Source organism: Symphalangus syndactylus, chromosome 9 (assembly GCF_028878055.3).
Source record: "Symphalangus syndactylus isolate Jambi chromosome 9, NHGRI_mSymSyn1-v2.1_pri, whole genome shotgun sequence".
In the NCBI taxonomy this organism is placed as follows: Eukaryota; Metazoa; Chordata; class Mammalia; order Primates; family Hylobatidae; genus Symphalangus; species Symphalangus syndactylus.
Window position 1 is genome coordinate 5,897,474 of NC_072431.2, and position 27,975 is coordinate 5,925,448.

The window sequence follows — 27,975 nt, forward strand, 5'->3', positions numbered from 1 at the left end:
GAAGGCTGGAACTACAGGTGTGTGCCACCACATCCAGCTAATTTTTTTTTTTTATATATATTGTAGAGACAGGGTTGCATCATGTTATCTAGGCTGGTCTTACACTCTTGGACTCAAGCGATCTTCCCATCTTGGCCTCCTAAACTGCTGGGATTACAAATGTGAGTCACAATGCCTGGTCCCGTGTGTCTGTTGATAAACTTTTGGGTTGCCTCTCCCTTTTGGTTATTGTGAATAAGGCTGCTATAAACATGGGTGTGCAAATACCTCTCTGAGACCCTGCTTTCACTTCTTTTCGGTGTCTACTCAGAAGTAGCATTGCTGGATCAGATGGTGATTGCATTTCTAATTTTTTGAGGAAGCACCATGATGTTTCTGATAGCTTTTTCTTATTCACTTTGAGTTACTTTTAACTTTAACCAAAGTAATGTGCATATAAACAATGAGATAATGCTGAAAGGATTTAGGTGCTCTACCCATATATAAAGTAGTTATATCACAAATTTTAAGTGATCAGTGTTTACATTATTATGCCTTATAAATATTTTCCCTGATGAACCCATATGAGTCAAATGTATAACATGTTTCCTTTCTTGTATTAATTTTTTTTCAGATTTACTATAACATTCCAGGATAATCAGTGAAATTAAACTGTCATTAAATTATGATGCCTATTTATTTATTTATTTATGACGTTTCTTTTTATTATTCTTGGAATTGTTAACGTCTCATTTTTCATTTGCTTTGTTTTAGTACCTATTGCTAGATTTCCCAAATGCTTCAAGAGAGCTGCCAAACACCCATCATTGGTCTTTTTTTTCTGATGCTCAAGAACTTCATTCATTCTCCAGTTATGCTGTTTCCCTCAGCAGTCTTTCTCCTGCAGCTCTCTGCCTTTTTGCTCCACTCTTGCTTGGTGAAGTCTAGGCTTGAAGCACAGCTGATGTCCTGAGAATTCTCTTAGGACATGTTGTGTGTCAGATTCTATGCTTCTTGGTTCTCCTGTCTTATGCTTACTTTTGCTTCACGCCACCCTGCTTTTTTTTCTATCTGGAAACTTTTAGAATCTTTATTTCTGGTGTGAGCCTTTCTTCATTCATTGTGCTTGGGACATGGACCCTTTCAATTTGAGCACTTGTGCCACTCTGTTTGGAAATTTTTCTTGTATTATGTCTTTGTGAGATTCTCCCCTGTGTTTTTCTCTGTTCTCTCATAATGGAAATTGTATTATTTCTGTGTCTTTTTTTAATTTATAAAGAAAAGAAGTTTAATTGGTTCATGGTTCTGCAAGCTGTACAGGAAGCATAAGCAGGCATCTGCACCTGCGGAGGCCTCTGCAAGCTTACAGTCATGGTAGAAGGAGAAGCAGGTGCTTGCAGATCACATGGCAAAAGGAGGATATTTCAGTGAATGATTCCCTAATTTTCTTATTCATCTCCTATTTTCCATTTCTTTGTCTATTTGTTCTACTTCTGGAGATTTCCTCATCTGAGATCACGTTCCAAACTTTATTTTTTGTTTTTGCTTTCACATGTATTAAAAAATTTCAAATATTTTCTTAGCCCTTATGTCTATCTTTTTTCAAAACAGCCCTCCTTTTTATTTCATGAATGCACTGCATTGTTTTCACTCTCTGTGGACATTTAATTTGGAATTAATAAATTATTATTACTATTTTAATTGCACACGATATTTGTACATATTTATGATGTACATGTGATGTTTCAATACATGTATATAATGAGTAATAACCAAATCAGGGTAATTAGCATATCCATCACCTCAAACATTTATCATTTCTTTGTGTTGGGAACATTAAAAACTCTCTATTCCATCTATTTTGAAATATACAATAAATTGTTAACTATAGTCATCCTATTGTGCTATAGAACAATAGAACTTATTCCTCCTATCTAGCTGTAATTTTGTACCTGTTAACCAACCTCTCTGTATCCCTCCCTCCCTCATACTCTTCACAGCTTCTGGTAACTACTATTTTACTCTCTCTTTCTATGAGATCAATTTTTTTTAGCTTCCACATATGAGTGAGAACATATAGCATTTGTCTTTCTGTGCCTGGCTTATTTCACTTAAAATAATGGCCTCCAGGCTCATCCATGTTGCTACAAATGACAGGATTTCATTCTTTTTTTATGGCTGAATAATATTCCATTTTGTGTATATACTACATTTTCTTTATCCATTCATCTGTTGATAGACCCTTAGGTTGATTCAATATCCTGGCTGTTGTGAATAGTGCTGTAATAAGCATGGAAGTGTAGCTATCTCTTTCACCTACTGATTTCCTTTCTTTTGGGTATATACTCAGTGGGATTGCTGGGTCATATGCTATGGTATTTCTATTTTCAGTTTTTTGAGGAAACTCCACACTGTTTTCTTTATGGCTGTACTAATTTGCATTCCCACTAATAGTGTATAAGTTTCCCCTTTATCTGCATCCTCACCAGCATTTGTTATTTTTTGTCCTTTTGATAATAGCCATCCTAACTGGGGTGAGATGTTATCTCTTTGTTGTTTTAATTTGCATGTCCCTAATGATTATTGATGTTGAGCATTTTTCTTTTACTTTTCTTTTTTTGAGACAGGGTCTCACTCTCTTGCCCAGGCTGGAGTACAGCAGTGTGATTAAGGCTCACTGCAGCCTTGAATTCCCAGGCACAAGTGATCCTCCTGCCTCAGCCCCACCAGATAGCTGGGACTACAGGTGCACACCACCATGCCTAGCTAATTTTTTTTGTATGTATAAGTGTATGTGTATATATATATATATATATATATATACACACACACACACACACAAACACACACACACAAATATATATGTATATATTTTCTTTTTTTCTAGAGATGGAGTTTCACCATGTTCATCATGTTGTCCAGGCTGGTCTCGAATTCCTGAGCTCAAGCAATCCACCTGTCTTGGCCCCCAAAGTGCTGGGATTACAGGCATGAGCCAGCATGCCCAGCTGAGCATTTTTCAAAATACCTGTTTGGCTATTTGTATATCTTCTTTTGAGAAATGACTATTCAGATTATTTACCCCTCTTAAATTCTGATTTTTTTTTTCTGTTGAATTGTTTCAGTTCCTTATATATATTCTGGATATTAACCCCTTGTTAGAGGGATAGTTTGCAAATATTTTCTTTCATTCTATATGTTGTCTTTTCACTCTGTTGGTTATTTCCTTTGCTGTGCAGATGGTTTTTAGTTGGCTATAATCCCATTTGTCTGTTTTGTTTTTGTTTCTTCTGCTTTTGAGAGCTTATTAAAACAAAACAATCTTTGCCAGGCCCAATATCCTGAAGCATTTCCCTAATGTTTTCCTTGTTTTCTTCTGGTATAATAGTTTTATAGTTTCAGGTCTTATATTTAAGTCTTTAATCCATTTGGATTTGATTTTTTTATATATGGTGTGAGATAAGGTCTAGTTTTATTCTTCTACATATGGATGTTCAATCTTCACAGAACCATTTATTGAAGAGACTGTCCTTTCCCCAATGTATGTTCTTGGAACCTATGTTGAAAATCAGTTGGCTGTCAATACATTGATTTATTTCTGGATTCTCTAACCTGTTCCATTGATCAACGTGTCTGTTTTTATGCCAGTACCACACTGTTTTGGTTACTATTGCTTTGTAGTATATTTTGGAGTCAGGCAGTGTGATGCCTCCGGCTTCATTCTTTTTGCTTAAGATCACTTTGGCTATTCGGATTCTTTTTTGGTTCCATACAAATTTTAGGATTGTTTTTTCTATTTCTGTGAAGAATATTGTTGGTATTTTGATAGGACTTGCATTGAATCTGTAGATGGCTTTGAGTAGTAGGGATGTTAAAAATTTCTCTTTTCCTTTCCTTGCAGTTTATTCATTTATGCCAAGTTCTTTTGCTACTTGTGTTTATGATTTCACTTTGTGCTGAAGTTTTTTCTCAAATTTTTGGTGATCCCTGGTTGTCTATTCCCATTTAAATGTGAGCCACAAAAGCAATAAAAAACTGTGACCATAAAGTGGGCTTTTCTGTAGGGGATCAGGTTATAAGCAGGAAAGGCTTATTTTCCTTGTTTTCAGGAAAGGCTTGAAGATTAGGGTCTTTAGATCTTTTCTTTGGGCCATTCAGTTTCTCCCCAGAAGGATTTTTCAGCTTCCTGCCATGAGGTGTGTGCTTGGCTGGTGGCATTGTGCACACAGGATGGAGTCTCTTTGATAAGCAGATTTTTATTTAATGCCTGTTTTTTGTTTAGCAACTCACCCTTGCCCTCTATTCTCAGCGCCTCTAGGTTTGGTGATTATAATGCCAATTACACTGCCTTTCTAAAGTGTATGAATTGATACTTCTTAGTTCTATTATAATTTGCCTTACTGGTGATATTTGAGGTTCTATGATTAAGTCAATAGAACTAAGAAAATCAAACATATTTAACATTCTGAGAAGATAGCAAATGTTTTAAAAAGTTACATGCAATGAGAAAAATTAATTACAGAGAAAGAAGAAAGAGTTTTCTTTAGGCAAAGACATTTTCAAGGGATTAATTTTTGATCTGATAAATGCACGTGATGAAAATAAGGAAAGGCAAGTTACTAAGCTGCTGTTATATGTGATCTAGAAGACATCAATTCATATGTGGGCAGCCATGACAAAGACACAGCTAGTAGATTGAAACAAGATCAGAGGATACAGGCCTAGTGCAGTGGCTCACGCCTGTAATCCCAGCACTTTGTAGGGCGAGGTGGGCAGATCACTTGAGGTCAGGAGTTCAAGACCAGCCTGGCCAACATGGAAAAACCCCAGTCTCTACTAAAAATACAGAAATTAGCCAAGCATGGTGGCGCACACCTCTAATCCCAGCTACTCAAAAAAAAAAAAAACCAAAAAACAAAAAACAAAACAAAAAAACCCAGAGGATACAGGGTATAAACACTGACAGATGCACACCTTGAAACTGAGAGGTCAGGAGATGCCTGCAGGAGTAAGCAGAAGTTCTTTCTTAAAGCTAAGGGCAGAGAGAAGTTGCAAGAAAGAGAAAATTGACTGGCCGGGCGTGGTGTCTCATGCCTATAATCCCACTTTGGGAGGCTGAGGCAGGCAGATGATGAGGTCGGGAGATCGAGACCATCCTGGCTAACACAGTGAAACCCCGTCTCTACTAAAAATAAAAATAAAAAAAAATTAGCCGGGTGTGGTGGCGGGCGCCTCTAGTCACAGCTACTCTGGAGGCTGAGGCAGGAGAATGGTGTGAACCTGGGAGGCGGAGCTTGCAGTGAGCCGAGATTGTGCCTCAGCACTCCAGCCTGGGTAACAGAGCGAGACTCTGTCTCAGAAAAAAAAAAAGTGACAGCATAGCGCATGGTATGACTAATGTAGAAGTAGGAGACTTAGGAGCTGAGATCAAGAGGTGTCAAGTGTCAACAGTGGTGTTGATCCATGACCATGAACCATATCTTCCTTGCTAAGGGAGCAGCAAGATGACGCTGTCCTAGGACTGTGACCCTTAAAAACTATGCTTTTGTGAGCTCCCATTGTAGGAGGGTTCTTTGTTCCCTTGGGTTGGCCCTGTGGCAAGATTCAGGTCTTTCCAATGTCTGGTGGTGAATTGAGCCTTTCTTTTTTTGCCATTAGGAGCAAATACAAGGCCTTTGTAACTAGAGTGTGGGAAAATATTTCTGCTCTTCTGGATGTCAGCACTTCTGACAGGCTGGCTTTTCTTTCTGGAGACTTAATTGTTGCTTTGTAGTTCTCCCGAAGAATCCCTCTCTCACTTCCTCTACTTCTCTTGCAAGTTAACCTCATTTATTTTCATTCTTCTAGAGAGGGATGACCCGGTTCCTGGGATTAGGCTCTTCCAAAGCTTTCTCTTTCTCATCCCACTCTTTAGGGTCACTAGTCGGGGAGAGAGTGGGTGAGAAGAATTTGCTCCACTTTTCATGGGGCACCATGATTCCCTGGAGCAGGTGCTCATGTGTCCTGGTGGCAGGCAGCAGTGGGACTGTGGTCCCCTGGGCAATTTGCAGGGTGGTCCAAGCAACTTCAGTAAGTATCATCTTTCTTTGAAGTCACCTATTTTGTTTTTGAAAAAAATCATGCAATTACATTTAAATCTATACTATTTTCTAATTGTTCTAATATTTAAATACTAGAATTACATAAAGATAGGACAAAGAAAATAATATGATTTCCCTCAAATCTTCAAGTACCTTTGATGCTTGAGCTTTATGCTATGACCATGAGTCCTCTGTGGCTCTCTTCTGTGAATCTCTGGGGACTATGTATAAACTGGTTTGAGAAGTAAAGAATCAGAAAGGACATGGAACTAGACTTCAGATAATGTGGCTGTATTCCTGGTTCTTCACTCACAGGCCATATGCCTAAGGGTAGATATTTTTATCCCTTATTAGCCTTTTCTCCCCAGAATGACCCAGATTTTGTCTCAACATTCTGCTTCATTTTACACAAAATCATAGCCACCCTGTAATATCTTTGGACTTCCTTTTATTTGCAATATGTGTGGCTAAATGATACTAGTCCTTCCTGTGAGGTCGTAGGGAGCCATCAAGAATAAAAGTTATTGCAAAGCTCATATATATAGAGAGAATCATATAAAATCATGTTATTTAATTTTATGCCCATTTAGTTCCAGTTCCAACCTTGCATTATTTGTTTTTTGAGACAGTGCAGTGATATAATTGTGGCTCACTGGAGCCTTAACCTCCCGAGCTCAAGTGATCTTACCTCAGCCTCCCTAGTAGTTGTGACTACTGCCTGCACCACCATGCCTGGCTAATTTTTGTATTTTTGGTAGAGATGAGGTCTCACTATATTGCCCAGGCTGGTCTCAAACTCCTGGGCTCAAGCAATGCACCCACCTCGGCCTTCCAAAGTGTTGGGAATACAGGCGCGAGTCACTGTGCTTGGCCCAACCTTGCATTTTCATTTAAACCCATATGTGTATATGTATGATATGTGTGTGAGTGTGTGTGTGATTAGGTTTGTCAAATTATTTTCTTGGCTTAAAGTCTCTTGCAGGCATAATGCTTTAAAAAAGTCAAAACAATTAATTAAAAAGTGGAATTGTTTTGACTAATATCATGAGAGAAGGAATGTTAAGATAAGGTATTATTTTATAAGGTATATAAGGTAAGGCATTTTGAAGATGAGTGTATATATGCCTGAAACATGGCTCTGGGTGTTTTATGTGATCAAAGTTGATACAACATCTCAAAAGATTATACGGGGTTTTGGAGATTTATTTTTCTTTTTATATAGAACTCACTTATTTTTCAGAGGGACAGAAGTCCTGAGGTAAAGCAGTTACTCCTTTTATAAGGTATTATTCCATCTTAATGGAACAATCTATAATTTACTCATAAGATGTGGATGCCAGCTCAAAGAGGAAGGAACTTGGGGGACATCGCAGTTTCAAAATTGGGCACTACGCCAAAGTCCAGAACCTGCAGAGGAAGATTTTAGCAAACGTCTCTGGCCAAGGAAACACCTTAACCGTCCACAGAGACATTTGGGCCACAGTTTCAGGGTGTTCTTACCCTCTCAGCTCGGTGGAATGAGCAGAAAATGTGCTTTCTGACAATGTGGCTGTTCTCTGGGAGTTTATCAAGGGACAGTCCTGCTTGGACAAGCCTGAACTAGCACACTCTGCAGTCCCATCTCCTGCCATTCCCCGCAGGGCTTTCCGGTCTTTAGCCAGGCTGAACAATTTGCAATTCCCTAAACAAACCGTTGGGTACTCTCATGTTCCTTTCTTCTTTGCCCAGCTGGTGGAATCCTACTTATCATTCAGTGCATGCTTGGGCAGCCTCCTCTGCAGAACTTCTCGCCTGGGGGCTTCTTTTTCCCCAGGGAGAGTGAGACGTTCACCCGCCACTACTAACATCCTCACACATCGCTCTTCCCATTTGGATTGTGATTTTAGGATATCGTCTGTTCTGCTGCTAGACTGGGCACTCTAGGAAGGGAGGGACTGGACAGATTCATTTTTGTGTCCCCAGGCTGGTCCAAGATGAGTAAATAAATGTTTGTCAAACGACTAGTGAATGTTCTACTTACTTAGGTTTGTGCTCTCTCTAGATTATTTTGTCTTTAGCCTCTCCGAATCAACCAGATAGGCTTCATGTGGTAGTGGTTTGAGTGCGTGTACTATAAAGCATTTGCTACTTATTAGCCATGTGACTGTTCCAAGCCTCAGTTTCCTCATCTGCACAATGGGAATAATAATGGTACTTACCTCATAGAGTTGTTACGAGGATGACTTGAGTTAGTATTTGTAATCCTGAAGGTGTATTTTAAATAGATATAATAATTTTGGGGAATGTGAATCAATACAATAGACAGCAAGGTGATAACTATGGGTCCAGTCCACAGATTGTATAGACAATGGTATTGCCAATGGATACCGTGCAAATTTATGTCCTATGTAATGATGGCTAGTGGCGAGTCCAGAGTAGCTCATTGTAGGAGTGAACAGTTCTTTATTATCAATAGAAAAACACCACAAACCTTCAGCTCAGGAAAATGAAACATAAGTTTACTGCCCTCTTCACTTATTTTTTAACCTTAAACTTTGTAGTTCTCATTTGATCATATCACTACCCTGTTTGAAACTTGATCTTCCTTTTGTCCCAAACCCCTCAGTGTGGTTTCCAAGGCCCTCTGTGACACCCCTGCCCTCTCCCCTGCATCTTGACACCATTCCCTTTATCTTTACTGTTCCAGTATGAAGTTTCAGATGTGAACTCTTCTCCATTCCCAAACGTGCGGAGCTCTCTCCGGACTTTCCTTCAGTGCTTTCTTTTCTGTCTGCATAAACATCCCTCCTCATAGTGCTCTGCTTTGCAATTCAATTTAAGCACCACCTCTTCTGACAAGTAGTTTAGGGTCCTTTGCCACCTGCTCCCCAGCACGCTGGGCTCCCCTTATCAAGCCATTGACCACATTTTAGGGTGTTTTACTGCTTAATTGTCAGCCTTCCCCACTGGATTATAAACTCCAAAGGGCAGGAACCAAGTCCGTTTTTCTTACTCCTGTATCCCTAGTATCTTGAACAAGGCCTGGCATGCAGTTGGCACTCAATAAATACTTACTGAATGAGTGTTTAATTTTAGAAATCAGAAAGTTTGAATTCTAGCCCCACCTAGATTTCAACGGGCTGGGTGTCCTTCCCCAAGTCCTCCAGCTTGTTGCAACGAGATTGTTCATTAAGACTGAGAGAATCTGGCTTGAACTTCTACATCCCATTTATGATGGGCAATCTACCCTTTGGAGATGATTGGAGAATGGTTCCATTACTTCCCAGCATCTCTGCTGATCGTTTACTTCCTGTTCCTGCTGGCCCTTTTCTATGATGCAGCTCTTTGCTGGACACTATCCCAATTTCTTTATTACCCAAAGTGTCCCATCTCAAGGCTCTGTGTGTCATGGAGTGGTTACTTAGCAGTGCAGCACAATAAGCAGCTTAAAATAAACTATGACAAGTGGAGTGAGGTAGGGGAGAAGTGAGGATGGTTAATGGGTACAAAAAGTAATTAGAAAGAATGAATAACATCTAGTATTTGATGCCACAACAGAGTGACTATAGTCAATAATAATTTGATTATACGTTTTAAAATAACTAAAGGAGTAGAACCGAGTTGTTTGCAACACAAAGGATAAATGCTTGAGGTGATGGATGCCCCATTGATCCTGATGTGATTATTGCACACTGTATGCCTGTATCAAAGATCCCATATGCCCCATAAATATATACACACCTGCTATGTGCCCACAAAAATTAAAAATTAAAAAAACCTATGACACGTCCCTTTTTTCAATGGTCCCGTGTCTATTCTTACCCATAAGATTTTTCTTGTTCATCTTTTGAATTTGGGTGACAGGTTCCTGTGATGACTCTGGAACTCTCTTTGTCTTTTCTGCTCCTAAATCCTGAAATTCCTGGGAATTTCTTGTGCAGACCTAGCTTAGCTGTTTTATTGTCTGGCTATTTACTCATCCAGGCTCTGTCCCTATGATTTTTGTCATAATCAAACACGTTCGTAATCACAAGGGAGTCGTGTTAAGAGGATATGCACTCGAGCCATACAACACAATTGCACATGGAGTCTCCACCCTCCCTGGCTGCACGGCTTTTCCATGTTACTTAACTTCTACCTGCCTCAACTTCCTCATTTGTAAGATGGCCATCGTAGCGATGCAACATGGTAATTGTAGTGAGTATCAAGTGGGTTAATATAGGTCAAATACTTAGGAAATTGCCTGGCACATAGTAGGCACCCACTGAATCTTAACCATTTTTATTATTAAGGTGTATTTATGATGAAGACAGCTTTTTCCTTGAGAGGAATTCTTCAAAAATTGATTTAAGTAACAGTTCATTTTTTCCCGTTGCACTAATTCCAAGTCACCTATTGGCTGTCTAAGATGTGTCTAACTATTGCCAGCATAAAGGACCTGGCTAAGAAGGCCATCTCAGGAGCAGACTGGACTTAGTGCTAGGTTCCACCTGGTTTCCCTATGTGATCTTGGGAAATTTATACCTTTTTAAAAAAATAAAATTTATCGTGTATATTTATTATACATGATATTATAGGATATAGATAAATAGTAAAAAGATTACTTACTGAAACAAATTAATATGCACGTCATTACACATAGTTACCCATTTTTAAATTCTTGGGGCAAGAGAAGCTGAAATCTACTCATTTAGCAAGAATCCCATATATAGTACAGTTAACTTCTTTAAGACGGTTTCTTCATCTTTAAAGTGGGGACAACACTGCCCCCTAGATTTTGTGTGTGTGTGAGCATTAAATGAGCTAATGGATGTAAAGCGTTAGTATGGTGTCTGGCATGTAATAAGCACATCATAACTATAAGGGTTTATTACTATTATATTAGTTTTGCTTTTACATTTTTTAAATAATCAAGAGCTACAGAATGTGCTTCTGGAAGGCTGAAGGATTCAGTACCACCTCACTTCCTTGCATGTTGTATGAGATATCTTGTTGATTTAGAAGAGTTTTGAAGTTCAATGAAGCCCTTAGGGTAGTGGCCAGGAAAGAGGCATGACATACTTTTTGTGAAAAGATGGTGAAATGGTCCCACCTGGTATTTCCAACATGGGTGGAATTAGAAACTATTTAACAGAAAGCTTCTCTTTTCTCAAGGGGCCACAGCTTCTGCCTAGAGCTTTCTACTCCTTTTGGCTGGTAGTACAGGGATGGATGTAGCTTACTATCCAGCAGGGAGACTGACTGAGTGATACCCTAATGGAGCCACTGGCAAAGGATAAACCAAGATAGAAAGAAAGCTGCCTTCCAAATAATGCTCAGTGCCTTTCTTGATAGTTTCCATTATAATTCATTCCCATTAGAAGTACTTTATACTGTGTTAAAGCTATTTACATTGTAATTTCAGAGCAGATTGTAAACTTAAAAGAACACACACAGTTTCTTAACAATTCAAAAAAAATGAAAAGAAATATAAGATTTGCCATTCAAAATCCAAATTCCAAAACCAGTGAGATGATGAAAAACTGTTCTGCGTTTCACTTGAACACAAGGCAACACATTTCAGAAAAAAATGCCCACTTTAATCATTCCTGTGCTGATTGTATAAACATATATATCAAAGAGGGTAGAGAATCAAAGATACAAAGGAAGAAAGGACCCTTTAAGAATTGGCTGATGTTGGATTTAGTTCGAATTTTCGGCTAAGATGTGTAAAAAATTTTGAACAGTTATTTCTTGTTCAGGTGGCAGTTAAGTTATATGACGAAACATTAGAAGAACAGTGTATCTACTATAAAAAGCAAGTGCCTAATATGTTATTCAGTGGCACCAATTCTTCTGTATCTGGGCCAAGGGAAAAAAAAGTCTGGTTTAGTTAAATGAAGTCTCTTGCCAAGAGTTTTAAGACACAAATTTTACTAGGTAATAAAATTTATATAGCTATACCACATGGGCACTTTGCAGACAATCTGTAGTTCAGACTCACTGCAGAATTAATTTTTTTCTTTTAACACACATTCCTCACAATCAGATTTGTTAATGGTTTTATTGGAATAGCTTTGGCTTCTAGCAGTTTCTTCCTCTGTCAGTAACTACCTCAAGCAGCTTTGGACTACAGGGGGAAGAAGTACAAGGAATCAGTAGAACCACATCCTTTATTCTGCTGCCAGATGGTCTCTCTAGCCTGCCCTAAGCTAGAGGAAAGGTCTTCCTTCTCCCCACTCAGTCCCCCGGCGTCAGCAGGCCCCTGGTCAACTCAGGACTATTTCTGGGTATAGAACCAAAACTTTCCCGGCATTTGCAGTGGTGTTGGCTGTAGTGCTGAACTTTGGTTTAGCAGGAGATAGTGGCCAAAGCTTCAAACCTCAAATCTCTGATTTATAAATGGAAAATGATGGAAAGGATCTTAGTGATTATCAGTTCCATGATCTCAATATACAAATAAGAAACCTAAAGCCCAGAAAGTTGAAGTGACTTACTCAAGTTACCTGATGTGTTATGGTGGGTTGAGAACCAGTGTCTTCTCTGTCTTCAGCTTCCTGCCATTATGGAGGCACCGTGTCCTGTTGTTGGGCTTGTATCTCCTTGAACTCATCCTGTGATGAAGAGTGGCTACATTGCTTGACACATGGTGGGCTTTATGCAGTCAGTATGACTGATGGACATTCGTCACATCTATATAGAAATAGTTGAGTTTATTCATCATTACTTGTGCACTTGGATGGTATTAGCAATGCCCTGTTTGAACACTATGAAACTTTTGGGCTACTATGTAAAGAAATTCAATTCTGGGAGAGGTCTTGTTCATGTAGAGCATCAACAGAGTGAGAACTTCTGCTTCTTCCCTGCACTGTGCCTGTGAGAGCCTTTGTGGAGTCGGTACAAGCTGGTGCCCATCTCTCCAGATACAGGCCCAGGCTCTGTGGTAGGTGTGGCCTGAATGTTGTCAGTTACCCACTTCTATAAATATCCCAGTCACACCTACCCACTGATAGCCCCATGGTGCTGGTGGCCCTCCTCACAGGTACTAATCCCTGGAATTCTGTAACAGACCTTAGCACCTCCTCATGTCAATAACAACTCAAGGATTCCCTGGGACATGTAGGGTGAAGCTTTATCAGTTAAGTTTATTGACTTTTTACCTCTCTTGTTAATCTCTCAAACATGGAGCATGAGCAAGCCACATGTTTGCAACCCCCTTTTTAATTTTCTGTTTTATTATTTTTTATTTATTTATTGTTTCAAGCTAATTGATATTTGGTTCAAAGAGTAAAGATGACTCTAGGTCTTCCTAACGATCACACATTACTCTTCTGCTTACATTCAACTTTTTGTGGTCTTCCGCAAAGAGTCCCACTAGAAGCATCCTATTTTATCTTCCCTCATCCTGCTGGGGATCCTTCATCCTACCTTTGTGATGATACTGAGATTTTTTTTTTAACTCTATTACTCCTTTTTCTCTCCACATAAATCATGTTTTACATAAACTCCACTTTAACTCTTAGAGAAAAATCAGAAGACTTGTGAAATGCATTTATTTGCATAACAATTTTATGAAATTGACCATTACTATCTCCATTTTATTGATGAGGAAACTGAGACTTAAGAGATTAATAGCTACTAAGTGGCAGATGTGGGATTTAGGACCTAGGCTTTTAAGTAGTACGCTATACCAGCCTGTATTAGTCCATTTTCACACTGCTATAAAGAACTACCTGAGACTGGGTAATTTATAAAGGATAGAGGTTTAATTGACTCACAGTTCTACATGGCTGGGGAGGCCTCAGGAAACACAATCATGGTGAAGGGGAAGCAAGCACTTTCTTCACAAGGTGGCAGGAGAGGCAGTGGTTGGGAAGTACTATACTTTAAAAACCATCAGATCTTGGTTTAAAAACCATGAGAAGAGCATGGGGGAACCCACCAGCCCCACGATCCAATCACCTCCCACCAGGTCCCTCCCTTGACATTGGGTATTACAATTCTAGATGAGATTTGGGTGGGGACACGGAGCCAAACCATACCACAGTCCCACCTACCTTAGACTGGTTTCAGCATTTTGAGTCTTGATTTTGAAGTGAAGCACAAAAGTCTGCCATTTCCCATGACTCTTAGTACCAAAGCCAAGCCAGGAATACCAAGGATGCTGGAATTATTCCTGAATTTAAATTCTCGTATCTTTAAAATCTCTTATATATTTTTCATCTTTCCTTTGCATTCTCATTTTTTTTCTTTTGTTCCTTAGCTCATGTCGCTTTCTCTATCTTCAAACCAGATGTTTGCAAATCATGTTGCAAATATCTTTGGTACTGAAGTGTACTAGGACTACTATTATTTTGGTTCCTCTGATTCCATGGTCTGTTGGATACATATGGTCTTCACATAGGGAGGGGGGATGAAGAGGGAGCCCAGCAAAAGTCAGAAGACCTTAATATTCCATTTCACTTATGGCTACGTCTGCTTATCATGGGAACCATCCCATATTCAAGTTTCAATGACAGTTTAGGAAAGAATGGTTATCTTAGTCTTTTTCATGATGCTATAACAGAATACCTGAGACTGAGTACTTTATAAAGAACAAAAATTTATTCTTTCACAGTTCTGGAGGCTGGGAAATCCAAAATCATGTTGCCACCCTCTGGTGTTGGTGTTGGCCTTCTTACTGTATCTTCCCATAGTGGAAGGCAGAAGGGCAAGAGAGGGGCGAACACTGTGCCCTCATATCACAGAAGAGCAGAAGTGAGTGGATCTACTCCTACAAGCTCTTTTAATAATGGCAATAATCCTTTCATGAGGGCAGAACCTTCATGACATAAACACCTCCCAAAAGACCCCACCTCTTACCACCATTGCACTGGGGAGTAAGTTTCTAATACAGACATTTTGGAGGGGACACATGCAAACCATAGCAATGGTTTTCTTTAACATAATCTTCAAGAACAGATTTTGTGTAATTTGAGAGTAGTATTTTCTAGCACAGAAGTAGCGAATGTTTTCCATTTGTATCTATTGTTTTAATTTTTAGTGAATCTGAATATTGTATGGATCATCTTTGATTTAAAAATTTGCCTCAAAGGGGCTTTACATATTGAATGAGACAAATTAATGTAGAATATGGTAGTGCATCTTCCTAATTTTTAAAAATGAGCACCTGTTGCTGGGACTGTAAACTAGTTCAACCATTGTGGAAGTCAGTGTGGCCATTCCTCAGGGATCTAGAACTAGAAATACCATTTGACCCAGCCATCCCATTACTGGGTATATACCCAAAGGAATACAAATCATGCTGCTATAAAGACACATGCACACATATGTTTATTGCGGCACTATTCACAATAGCAAGAGTTGGAACCAACCCAAATGTCCAACAACGATAGACTGGATTAAGAAAATGTGGCACATATACACCATGGAATACTATGCAGCCGTAAAAAATGATGAGTTCATGTCCTTTGTAGGGACACGGATGAAACTGGAAAACATCATTCTCAGTAAACTATCGCAAGGACAAAAAACCAAACAACGCATGTTCTCACTCATAGGTGGGAATTGAATAATGAGAACTCATGGACACAGAAAGAGGAACATCACACTCCAGGGACTGTTGTGTGGTGGGGGGAGGGGGGAGGGACAGCATTAGGAGATATACCTAATGCTAAATGACGAGTTAATGGGTGCAGCAAAGCAACATGGCACATGGATACATATGTAACAAACCTGCACATTGTACATATGTACCCTAAAACCTAAAGTATAATAATTAAAAAAAAAAATCTTTGTTCATTCCTGAAAAAAAAAAATAAAAATAAAAATCAGCACCTGAAGTAAGACTTTTGTGTAACTTTGAGTGTGTGAAGTTGTGCACTAGGTATTTTTAGTTATAGAGATATTATAGTTTTGGGGACATTTTATTGGCTTTGAGAATAGTAAAACAGAAAGTTTGGAACTTGAAATGTTTGCTGAGTGTCTGAGTCTTACACTAGCTATGATCCGAGAAATTTATTTCAATTTGGTTTAAGAGAAGTCAGATGGACTGAGTAGAAGTTTCTTCTGACGTTCGTGTGTCAATAAAACTTCAGCTTCCTGAGACAATACAGGCACTGCCAAAGTACCATTTTATCCTAGATAAATGGAGTAAGCATGCAATCAAATAGTACTGACGTTGAATTCTCCAGATACGCACAGAGTCTGATTTCTCTGGTGCATGTCCTGATTGTATTTAGTCAAAACTGCCCAGAAGGCACCTTTCTGTTTTGCCCAGATTTGATGAGAATGCTTGGCTGTACTTGTTGTGGGAATGCATCAACTTACTTCGAACGGCAGTTAGAGAGACCTGTCACTATCAACATCATGGGCTCCGCCATCTGTCAATTTGCCAAACATGAAAAAATAAAATGTGACTGTTGCACAGTTTCTAACGGAAAAAATTGAATTATCCTCAAATTTGTAACATTTTTATCTATATCATGAAACCTCAGGGGGAACTACTACTTGGAATTCTGTGAATTCAATTGGTTTTTGAGAACAAATGCAACCAGAAATTTTCACATCGTATAGTCAATTATGCAGAAACTTCACGGAATCTAAACTCTGTGGCTGCTTATGTTTACTCCTTTATCAAGCAAGCACACAATTTTAGAAATTTACAATATATGCTAATAATTTGATTAAGGAATTTTCTAGAAAGGAAGATCTATCACACAACAGTGTTTAAAAGAATAAACCTCAAGTTTACATAAATTGTGCAAGGCTGGGATTGAGTTTGTACCATTTTGAAGAAATGAATAAACCCACCCTCCAGGCACTTTTATCTAACCTATGCTGACTATCTCTGTGAGGTTGGACTTTAGTCTTTTCAGCCTCTTAATTTTTCCCATTCCACCTCAGCACCTTCCTTTCCTCCATCCAAAGCTGGGGCAGATCTAATACCAATCAATCACATATGTTTGGTCACTGTCTTTTCATTGTGGTGCCATTTCAACTAGGCATTTATATGTCAAGCCTTTTCTAATTGGGGAATCCTCTGCCTCCTACTTCAGCCAAATTTCTGACAAAGAATGTGCTTAGGAGCTTACTCCCTTCATTAAGAGAAGCAATACTATCCTATCACACTAGGCCATCAAATTGTGTAGTAATTTGATACCCCTAGCAAAATAGTATTAGCCCATCTATTGCCTTCCTAGTAATGGTTACAATGTCTCCAAATAAAGGAATAGAGACTCTCTCTCTCTCTCCCTCTTTTTTTTTTGAGATGGAGTCTCGCTCTGTCACACAGGCTGGAGTGCAATAGCACCAACCTGGCTCACTGCAACGTCCGCTTCCTAGGTCCAAGCAATTCTCCTGCCTCAACCTCCTGAGTAGCTGGGATTACAGGTGCCTGCCGCCACGCCCAGCTAATTTTTGTATTTTTAGTAGAGGCAGGGTTTCACCACATTGGCCAGGCTGGTCTCGAACTCCTGACCTCAGGTGATCACCTTCCTGGGCCTCCTAAATTGCTGGGATTACAGGTGTGAGCCACGAAGCCCAGCCTAGAGACTCTATTTTTAAGGGGATTGATTGGTAGTGGCTTAATATTTCTTAATGATCATATAATTCATATATAATCCATAAACCAATATATTGTCTTTTTATAACTCCCAACCCTTATTGTGTGTCTCTTAGGAATTTCTAACTACTAGACATTCATTTACTTATACATTTGTGCTACTGAATATGAGCAACTGAACAGTATATGCAAAAAGAGCTGCAATTACAGCCCAGTGCATGCTCAATGGCTACCCTCTCACTTGCTCAAAGACACTTGCATTCTGATTCGCTTTGAAGTCAAAGGGTTAGTTCTGAGTCCATGTTTTCATTTTCTATTACTGTGGCAACAAATGATCACAAACTTAGACTAAAGAATGTAAATGTTTGATCTTTAAATAGTTTGGCAGTTCAACATGGGTTTCACTGGAGTAAGTTCAAGGAACAGTAAGGGCTGCATTCCTTTTTGGGGGTTCTAGGGCAGAATCTGTTTCCTTGCTTTTTTTCAGCTTCTAGAGTCTAACTATTCTTAGCTTCTGTCCCTTTCTCCATCTTTAAAGCCAACAGTGGCAGGTCAAGTCCTCACTCTGCATCTCTGTGACCTCTCTTCTGTCATTGCCTCTCTCTCTTTCTCTTACCATAGCTGGGAAAGTTCTCCACTTTTAAGGACTTCTGTGATTAGGCTGAGCCCTCCACATCTCAAGATCCTTGACCTTACTGATTTTTTTTTTTTTTTTTGCCATGTTAGGTAACATATGTACAGGTTTTAAGGAATAGGATGTGGACATCTTTGGGGCCATTATTTTGCCTACCATAGTAGGGTGGGAGAGGTTATTCAACCCTTATAAAATCTTTTGAAGTACATTTAAAATAAAATAAAAAGTGCTATTTGTGAAAGTAGTCTCATTATTTAATAAATAAAAGATGAAGCTACACTCTTTGCTAATTTACTGAAGGGCATGTTAACAGAACTATTCAATGTAGTATTTGGCTCCTAGAGGGCCAAATGCTTTCCATTAGTACAACAGAAACATACTGAGAGACTAAAATATTAATAACCATAGATTCAGTAAATGGGGAATAAAACAAGATCCACAGGCATGCAAAATTCCAGGAAAATGCAAACTAATGTTCTATATTGTATTTTGTTTCTTAAAAGACAAAACCCAAATGACTTAACTGAACACAGAAAATTTCACCCGGGGCCGGGCGCAGGGGCTCACACCTGTAATCCCAGCACACTGGGAGGCCAAGGCGGGCGAATCACAAGGTCAAGAAATCAAGACCACCCTGGCTAACATGGTGAAACCCTGTCTCTACAAAAAAATACAAAAAAATTAGCCAGGCATGGTGGCAGGCACTTGTAGTCCCAGCTACTTGGGAGGCTGAGGCAGGAAAATGGTGTGAACCTGGGAGGTGGAGCTTGCAGTGAGCTGAGATTGCGTCACTGCACTCCAACCTGGGTGACAGAGTGAGATTCTGTCTCAAAAAAAAAAAAAAAAAGAAAATTTCACCCGGACAAAGACAAGTTTCCATTTTTCCAGCACACCTCCCTACACGCTCTCTTTCTCTATATAATTTACTTTCTGGGTGAATCTTGGTCAAAATGCAAGATACTGGAATGCTTTATTCTGCAACAAACTGGATGAGAATATCTTCTACAGTTTCCTGATTGGTACACAAGAAAAATGTCTAAAACATTCTGAAAAGTTAAAGAATTTACAGTGCAGAGATGACAATAATGGGATGTGGATAAGTGAGGTTTTGACCCTGAAAAGGGAATGGGGGATGGAGCAGCACTATGGTGTATGTGGCTGAGGTGTCAGGCTTAACATGGACCCTCACTTCCTTTTGTTTCAAGTGTAATTTCAGAATGAGCCCCTGTGCTTTCCTGGTTGTAGGTAGGGATAGGAGTGGAGTAAAAGGAGAAACAAAAAAGCTAATTGAAATGTGAAGACGGGTGAGGAGGAAGGGAAGAGAACATAGACTCTTGCAAACATGCTTGTATGGCCATTTAGGAGAAGGGAGAAAAAGTTCAATCTAGAATTTTAATGAAAACAGTTAATGATAAGAACCACAATGCATTATAAAATGACAAGCACTGTGTTAAGTATGTTACTTGTTTGGCCTGTTCAGTTCTCTACCTTGCGTGAGGTAGGTATTATTCTGATTCCCATTTTATAGATGAGGAAATTGAGATGGAGAAATTAAAGTTGCTCCAGGTCACATGACTATTGGCACCAGAATTTTAAATTCCATTTGGTCTGTTTCTTGTTCCCTGCCACTCCCAGAATGGCCTGGATCAGGTGGGGAGACAGCATCTCAGGGACAAATGTCTGCCACCTGACTGGCCTCCCAGGGTTGTCCTGAGGGATGGTGCTGTCCTGGAGTTGCTCTGATGTGGCCAGTCTGGGGAATTGCTGTCCCTGAAGTGGACTGTTTGTGTGTGTCGATATTTGGGGGTGAGGACTGATGTGTGTAGAGCACAAGCTTGGGGGTGGGGAGCTGGAGGAGAGCCTTTCCTTATCCAGTTCAACCAGGAAACTGGGCCTTGTCTGTCTGCTTTCAGCTATAGAGGTCCTAGGGCATCTTAGGGGAACAGGGCCTGCAGTGGAAGAGTGGGTGTAACTATGCTTCTTTCATGCCAGGTTCTCAAGCTGGCTCCACATCCCAGGCCCAGTGCACAGTTCCTGGGAGAGAGGCTGAGATTCTTCCCCACTTGGCGTTGGACTATTCCCCCGACCATGGTGGGGAGCATCAAGCTCGGTGCTTAAAATGGTGCCATCCCTGCTCATGCAGAGATAGCATGCTACATGTTAAAATATACACAGAGCAAGGTGCATGCATTTATTAGACTTTTCCTCTTCACAAAAATAAAGAGGAATTGTGGAACCCAAGTGAACCTATTGGATTCTGAGTGTATTTACTAAGCCAACAAATGTTAATTCATTGATTCAAAGCATATTCTGTGGCAAGTACCATTTTCAATCCTTTGAGAGACAGCATGAGTGGAACATAATAGCCATGAGGTGAATGTGAGACGAAGCCACATAAGAAGGTACAGGACATCGTTTCCACAAACCTCAGATCCCAGTTGCAGGAAATTATATACACATGAAACCGAAGAGAAACATTGTATTTTTAAGTGGGGAAACCCTGGAGGGGACATAACGTTGTGGAGTAGCATCCCTCAGCAGAGATTTAGTGAGTGTAGGTTAAATCTTGAGGAACACTTGGAAGGAACTGCAGAAATAAACTGGGAGAGATTAGGAGGGGCCCATTCTAGGCAGAGGTTTCTGCGAAGGTGTGGGAATGAAAATGACCTGTGGCAGGAAGGACAGTAGGAACTACAGAGGAATGCAGCAGTTCCGAAGCTGCTGGAGGGCGGGCGTGCAGAGCTGATGGGGCACAACCTCCCACACGAGGGCGGCTTCTGTGGACTAGGAGAGGGTGTCATTAGACCTAGTCAGGATAGGGCTGTCTCACAGATGGCCTTGGGTAATATTGGGAAGAAACAGATTCAGTAAGACACTCAGTGCATGCTTGTTGAACTGAATTGGAGACAAATCTAAAAGCAGTATATAGAATGAATCAAAAGAGTTTTAAATCTGTAGCTGTTATTTGAAAATATTAAACTCAGATATTATTCCCAAAAACCAGAGGAAGTTTTTACTGGAACTAGAGTTGCATGGAGAAATATAAGAAGAACAGATTTTAAAATGTGATACTGTTCTTAGGGGGCTGTGCCCCTCCCCCTTGCATTGGTGGGGAGGCAAGATGGCAATAGGAAAATTACTAGCTTTGGGGTTCGGCAGTTCCCTGAGCCTCACCATGGGCCTATGTGGAGGTCTCGTGTGGTTTTCAGGAGATGGGTTTTGCCAGACTCTTGGAGCAAAGGGGTAAACAGACAGGCTGTGGGAACCAGTCCAAGGCCTGGGTGGATGCCTGCACATCTCCTCTGGTGCAGAGAAGCTTTTGTTCTCCTGAGTGCTGGGCCCGTGTTTTCTTCATCGGGCATGCCCCTAGGCCAAGATATAACAGATGCCCTATGAGGCAGCCACTCTAAAGACCCGTGTGGGGCCCATTAGACCCTCAGCAGTGGCTCCCGGCGTGCCCGGGAACAGCAAGACATCCTTTCAGCGACTCCAGTTTGTATCCGCAGCGTGAGAGCCGTTTTAATCTTCACTTTGCCTCCTCATGCTTCATTGTATTTAGAACCGGGTGTTTTTCTGCCACTATTTGGCGATTTTCTTGCAAGGAAGCCATTTTATGAAAAATGTCTGATTATTGCTGCCAGAAAAATAATATCCCACAATTTGCTTTAAATGACATAGTCTTAAAGTTAGTATTATTCAGACAAATGCAAACACTTTCAATGATTACTCTGCATTTAATCACCACAAATCAGGACCTCCCCATGTCCCTTTTCTCAGAGTGCAATAATCGAGTGTTTTAGAGAAGTAAACACTAAACAGGGCCTTAGAGGGAAGGGATTTACCCTTTTCCACCATGTCTTGTAGGAAGCCTGATCCATTTCAGTAGAAACCAGTTGATGATCAGTGATCTTGGATAAATATTTATGCTGTTAGGGCCCAAGAGCTGGTCAAGGGACATCACACATTTCTTCCAAGTGGTGAGGCTGAGAGAATCAAACCTGGGGAAATGATGGATCCCGAAGCAAGATGGTGAGCTGCATTAGGGGTTTTCGTGAGTTGAATCCTCCCTTTGCAAAGATGAAAAGTCCAACCATCAGTGAAACCTTTTTGATGGGAGCAGGCCTCAGAGCTTTGCTCACTCAGAGGATGTTTGGCGCCTCTGAGAGTTTAAGTGGATCCTGTGCTCAGTGGGAGTGTGTGGCATAAAGTTTCTCACCAGCTCTCTGAAAGGACTAAATGAATGTTTCTGATGTGCCAGTATCCGGGAAACTAAATTCAATCCTTCCCAGGTACTCAGCTCAGAGTCTCACTAACATTTGTGGGCAGAGGAATCACAGCTAAGTATAAAGATCCGGCAACACCTTTTCACATTAGCCAGCAGCAGCCAGAAGCTTCTTGCTAGAAGCTTAGAAAGATATTGCCATCATACGAATCTCCAAGGATCTTTCACCACTCCCTTTATGAAGCAAGGATGCAAAACCCATTATAGGGGATTGTTCTTTCACCTACCTTGTCCCCAGAGGAAATGATAATCTTTGATGACCAAAATGCTAGCTGGATATTAATTACAATCCATGAGATTTATGAATTGCTGAAAAGAGGATGCTAGGTTTCCTCTGCTTTCCAGAGAGGAGATTCCCTTCACATTTATTTAGCACCTACTAAGTCCAGGCAGCATGATTGGCACTTTCCATGGGTCCTCCTGGGTGTGGGCTATGCATGTGGTTGTCTTGAATGGTGCTACTGTTTCAGACCCCTGTCTCCTGCTGTAAGGGCAGGGTCTATTTAGATGGGATTGTAATACCCAGGGTTCACTATGGATGTGGCCAAATGGAACCCTGGATTCCTGTGTGCACACTATTCTCTGTGCAATGGGCATAATGACAGCAAACCATTTAGCTTGCTAGCAACTCTCCTTTCAGCAGGTTTAAATTTTTTTTTTTTTCTCAGATGTGGTTTACAGACTACTTGCACTAGAATCACCTGCTTGTCAAATGTGCACCTATTGATTGAAAGCTCTGGGAGGAGAGCCTGGGGACCTGTATTCTTAACAAGTTCTGAGGTAACTTTTGTGTATCCTGAAGTTTGGGATCTGATGGCTTAAAGGATAAAATTCAAATTTCTACCCAAGGTAGGTGCCCTTTCACACCCTGACCTCAGCTCATCTTTCTGGCCTTCTCTCCAGGGTTCTGGGCTTCTCCTGGTCTCCTCCACCACAGGATGCTGTTGTTCCTGCTTTTCCTTACATCTCCCATGCCCTTTCCTCTTTCTCCACTGAACAGTTTATATTTGTCCTCCAAGGCTCTGATCAAATGTCAGCAACCTGGTGAAGCTTTCACACATCTGGAGGAAGAGTTTTTCACTCCATTCTGGTCTTCCTCCATGGCTCTTTCTGGCTGTGAGCTCCTCAGGGTACAGGCTGGGTTTTGGCACAGTGGACATTGCCCCTCAAATCCCGTCATGGTGGAAACTGCTAACTCTACTAGTATGAGTATGCTGGAAATGTTGGCAAATCACCAGTATTATTCATTTTAAGCAAAGAAGATGAAATTGTTCTGTTAGTTTGGTGCCCATTCTGAGGCAGGAGAATAGGGACTTAGGGTAACCAAAGGTTAAGGCATAAGGAAAAGAACAGCAGGTGCAGACAGTTTTAAGCAAGATTAGGCAGCTTCCAGGCCACATCCTCACTCCTGTGATAACTAGACAGAGTTTCTACAGAGTCTTGGAGAGAAGGTATTTACCCTTTTCCATCATGTCTCATAGGAATCCTGATCCATTTCAGTAGAAATCAGTTAACTATCAGTGATCCTGGGTAAATATTCATGCTGTTAGGGCCCAAGAGCTGATCAAGGAACATCACACATTCCTTCCAATTAGCCTCTGACTGACTGTGGGCCAAGTCTCCACTTCAGCCTCTGATTGGTTGCAGGCCAATCCTTCATAGGGTGTAATTGGAGGCCTCTAAAGGGCACCTAGGAGTGTTACCAAACTTTTGTAGCTTAATAAAAACCCTGATAGGGGAGGCTCTTGGGCCACCTGCTCCAGCCTGCTCCCACTCTGTGGATTGTACTTTTGCTTCTTTAATAAATCAGTGCTTTCTTTACTTCATCTTGTTTGTCTTTCATTGCCCATTCTTTTGTTACTTTGTTTGTGCATTTTGTTCAATTCTTTGTTCAGTATGCCAGAGAAGCCTGGACAACTCACAGTCAAGACCTTCCATGTGGTAACAAATCCACCTGGGTTTCTGAGCAAAAGGGACATGCTGAGAGCGGAGTTTCCTAAGGGAACTTAGGGAACGGAGGAGTTCCACAGCAGGGCACCATTTGCAGAACTAACTTTTCTCCCACCCTCCTTTCCTTTTTTACATTTGTCATAAACAGTATCAATAACTGCTCTTGGATAGCAAGGCCACCAAGAGGAAGGATTAAATAAACACTAATTGAACAAACTAGAACCACAAGGACAAAATATATTTATAAATTCAAAAATCTTAGTGTAGGCTTATAGAGCAAAAGGAAGAGCCAGGACCTTAAGTCCTTTTGAAGAGAACAGTGATGGCACATGTGTCCTGTGTCCCATTGCACGTCATGGTATGATGGCGTGTGACTTTTTGAGAGATCTATTACATCTGTGAGTGTCTAGAATCAATCTAATGTGCCAATTTTGTTACCTATTTCATCTAGAACAGGGGTCTTTACAAGGATCCAAGGATGTACCTCAAGGGATCCTTGTGCCCTTGAAATTATTTATAAAATTTGGTATGAGCTTGTATACATATTTCTGAGAAAACACCCATTTTTTTCATCTGTTTTAAAAGGGCCTGTAAAGTTGAAAATGTATAAGAATGCTCTAGAATCCGCCAGTTCTGGAGTTTCATTTTTTAGCATCCGTGAGGAGAAGGGGCTTCAGAGCCAGGCTTCTGGGTTCAGATTCTGTCTTTGCCTATTTATTCACCATGTGACCCCAGGCAAGTTATTTATGCTCTCTGAGACTTAGTTTCTTTGGCTGTAAAATGGGATGATCATGTTACTTTACAGAATTGTTGTGAGATTAAATGAATCAGTGCATGTGAGGTGCTTAGGACAATGCTCATATTATGCAGTCAATAAATGTCAGCTGTGTTCATATTATTGCTGTTTTTATTATTTTATTATTAACATCTAGTGGGTCTTGAGTCTCTGACAGACCTTTGTTTACCTACTCTCCTTGCAAATCTCTGCCTCCTTTATCCCCTAGCTCATTGCCCTATCCTTTGGTCTATGAGTTTAGGGATAGATAGAATAACTCCTGTGTCTTGCATTGAAATACCCATGGTATTATTGTATTAACAAGATTCTTTAGTATGTAGTAATGTTCAGATCTATTCCTACTTTGCTACTCCTAATCAATGATACTCTGTATTCTCCATTAATGTGCTCTGCATAAATAATATTTTGCATAATTTTGCATTTTCTGCATAATTTTATTTTATTGCATAACAATGTGTCAGTTCATTTTCCCCTTTCTGTGCCCTGGAAAGAAAGTCATCTGACATGACTGGCAATCTCACAAGTGTTTGCTCATTAACATTACATCTTTGAAACACTCCCTAGAGGTATGCTAACAGGCAACAAGCAAAACCACAATAAAGAAAATCAAGGGAGAAAAAAATATACATTACTGCAAAACAGATTTGTAGCTTTCAGTGCTTACCAGTCACTCTGCTGCTCAGCCTCCAAGCTGTTAATTGTATGTAATTATGAAGTGCTGAACTATGAATGGTCCTGACTTGAAGCTGGGAACACAGAATAAGACTGTATTCAAATGACGCATTGATCCATGAAGAGTGATATACTGTTTACAATCTCAATGAGTCATTTCCCCCATCGTTTTATAATTCTGCGGATAATATTTTTAGTTGTGGAGAAACTTGAAGAAAAATGTTGCAGACTAGAACATGTTCCACATCAGGGGTTTAGGGAATTGAATAAAAATAATATCTGTTTTCATTAGCTTATACCTCAGGACAGAGGATTTTTGTTTTGATAATTTGGACCTAAATCTTATCACAAATATTATGAAAACACTCTTTACAGCAAATTCAGAGGATGCTTGGGAACTATAAGGACTAGGAAAGAACAAACAGCTTTAAATGTGAAAGGCTGTGAGCTCTTAGAGGAGGAGAGGACATTTTGAGTTGCCCTCTAAACCAGTCTTGAATAGTTTTGTAGTATGCAGGCTTTGAAAGCTGCCATGATGGTTTCTTTTGAACTGTAGGTAACCTTGAAAGCAATTTAAAGCCAATTAAGAATCTGAATAATGATAATTGACATCAGTTTCATTTAGCTGTTGTTTATTGTACTAAGTCTGGAAAAAGTATTCTTTAGATTGAATCACACTAGAGAATGTTTCCAATCATAAGATGAGTGTAGGTGGTCTGTAGGAGACTTTGGGCTTTTATATTGTTGACAAGTATCGACATATTGGTTTCTAGAGTCAGAAGTTCAAGCTCTACCACTAAGTGACTATATAGCTTTGGTCAAGCTTCAGTTGCCTCAGTCTGTGAAAGGAATATAGCAATAGATTTTCCTCCTATCTCGTGGAAATATTCAAAGGATCAAATGAGATATTGACTGTGAAAGTGGTTTGTAGACTGTAGTGTTCCAAAATCATTGGCTGTTCCTATGGACCTTTTTCTCCTCCACCTCAGCTGTATAAATTTTCATCCTACCGCTTTAACAGCTGTCATTTTTTTTGGTGCTAGAAATTGTGTTAGACACTTAACATATATAGTCTAAGTCTATTCTTGGAATAATTCTGTGAGACAGGTGCCGTGATATCCCCCCTTTAAAAATGAGGAAATCGAGGCTAGAAAGTCACTTGTTAAAGTCACACAGCTAGAAAGAGGGTGGGGTAGAGATGAGGAATAGCAAGTTTCTCTGATGATTTAGCTGTATTGATGAGTGTAAATGTAAGTAATTCAAAAATCTAAGTTGTTGGAACTCTAAATTATTTTGAGCCTTAAAGGAATGTCACTATCGGGCCTGAGTCACGTGACAGGCAGTTGTAACCTTTGTTTCTCTGATTATAGATTAGTCTTCCTTACTTAACATTGTTTTGTAAAATGCTGTAAATCACTAAAGGGTGCCAGAGAAGACTCCTTTCTGCATCACTGTTGATTTTCATTATAGATGATCGATTATCTTCCCTCTTACTTTTCTTACAGAAAGACTTCATTGCCATCACGTTGTCTTAATGTGGAATGTTAAACACCTTCTTTTTAAATTGAAAAGGAAATAAAAACAAGCTGTATGGGAAAAAAGTATAACCAATTAAATTGCTGTAATTCATAAATTAGCCTTGTATAGAAAATGTTATAATCCTACTAAAATTCTTTGTTTTCTTCCTATATAAACAAGAAGTTAACTTTCAATGTCAGAGCACCAACCCCTTTTCTCTGGAGTCTGTGTCTCCTAGATGGCTATTTCCAGCTTTTTATTTGAATAAACTTTTTTAAACTGTATTCTTATCCTTTCATCTATTTCAGTTTAACTTGAGTTAGTAACTTACCGGGAAATCCGTGCTTAATAGAAATAATAATGCTTCAAATCTGCCATAGTTCTGAAGATGGATTTCTACCTTCGGTTTAATTATTTTTTTGTAAAACAGATTATAAACCACATGCTTTGGCAAACAAGATATACTTTAGTCTTGTGATTCTCAGACAATCACTTCAGAAGCTTGTGAACTCGTCAGATTCTAGGGCCACTGATCTGAGATTC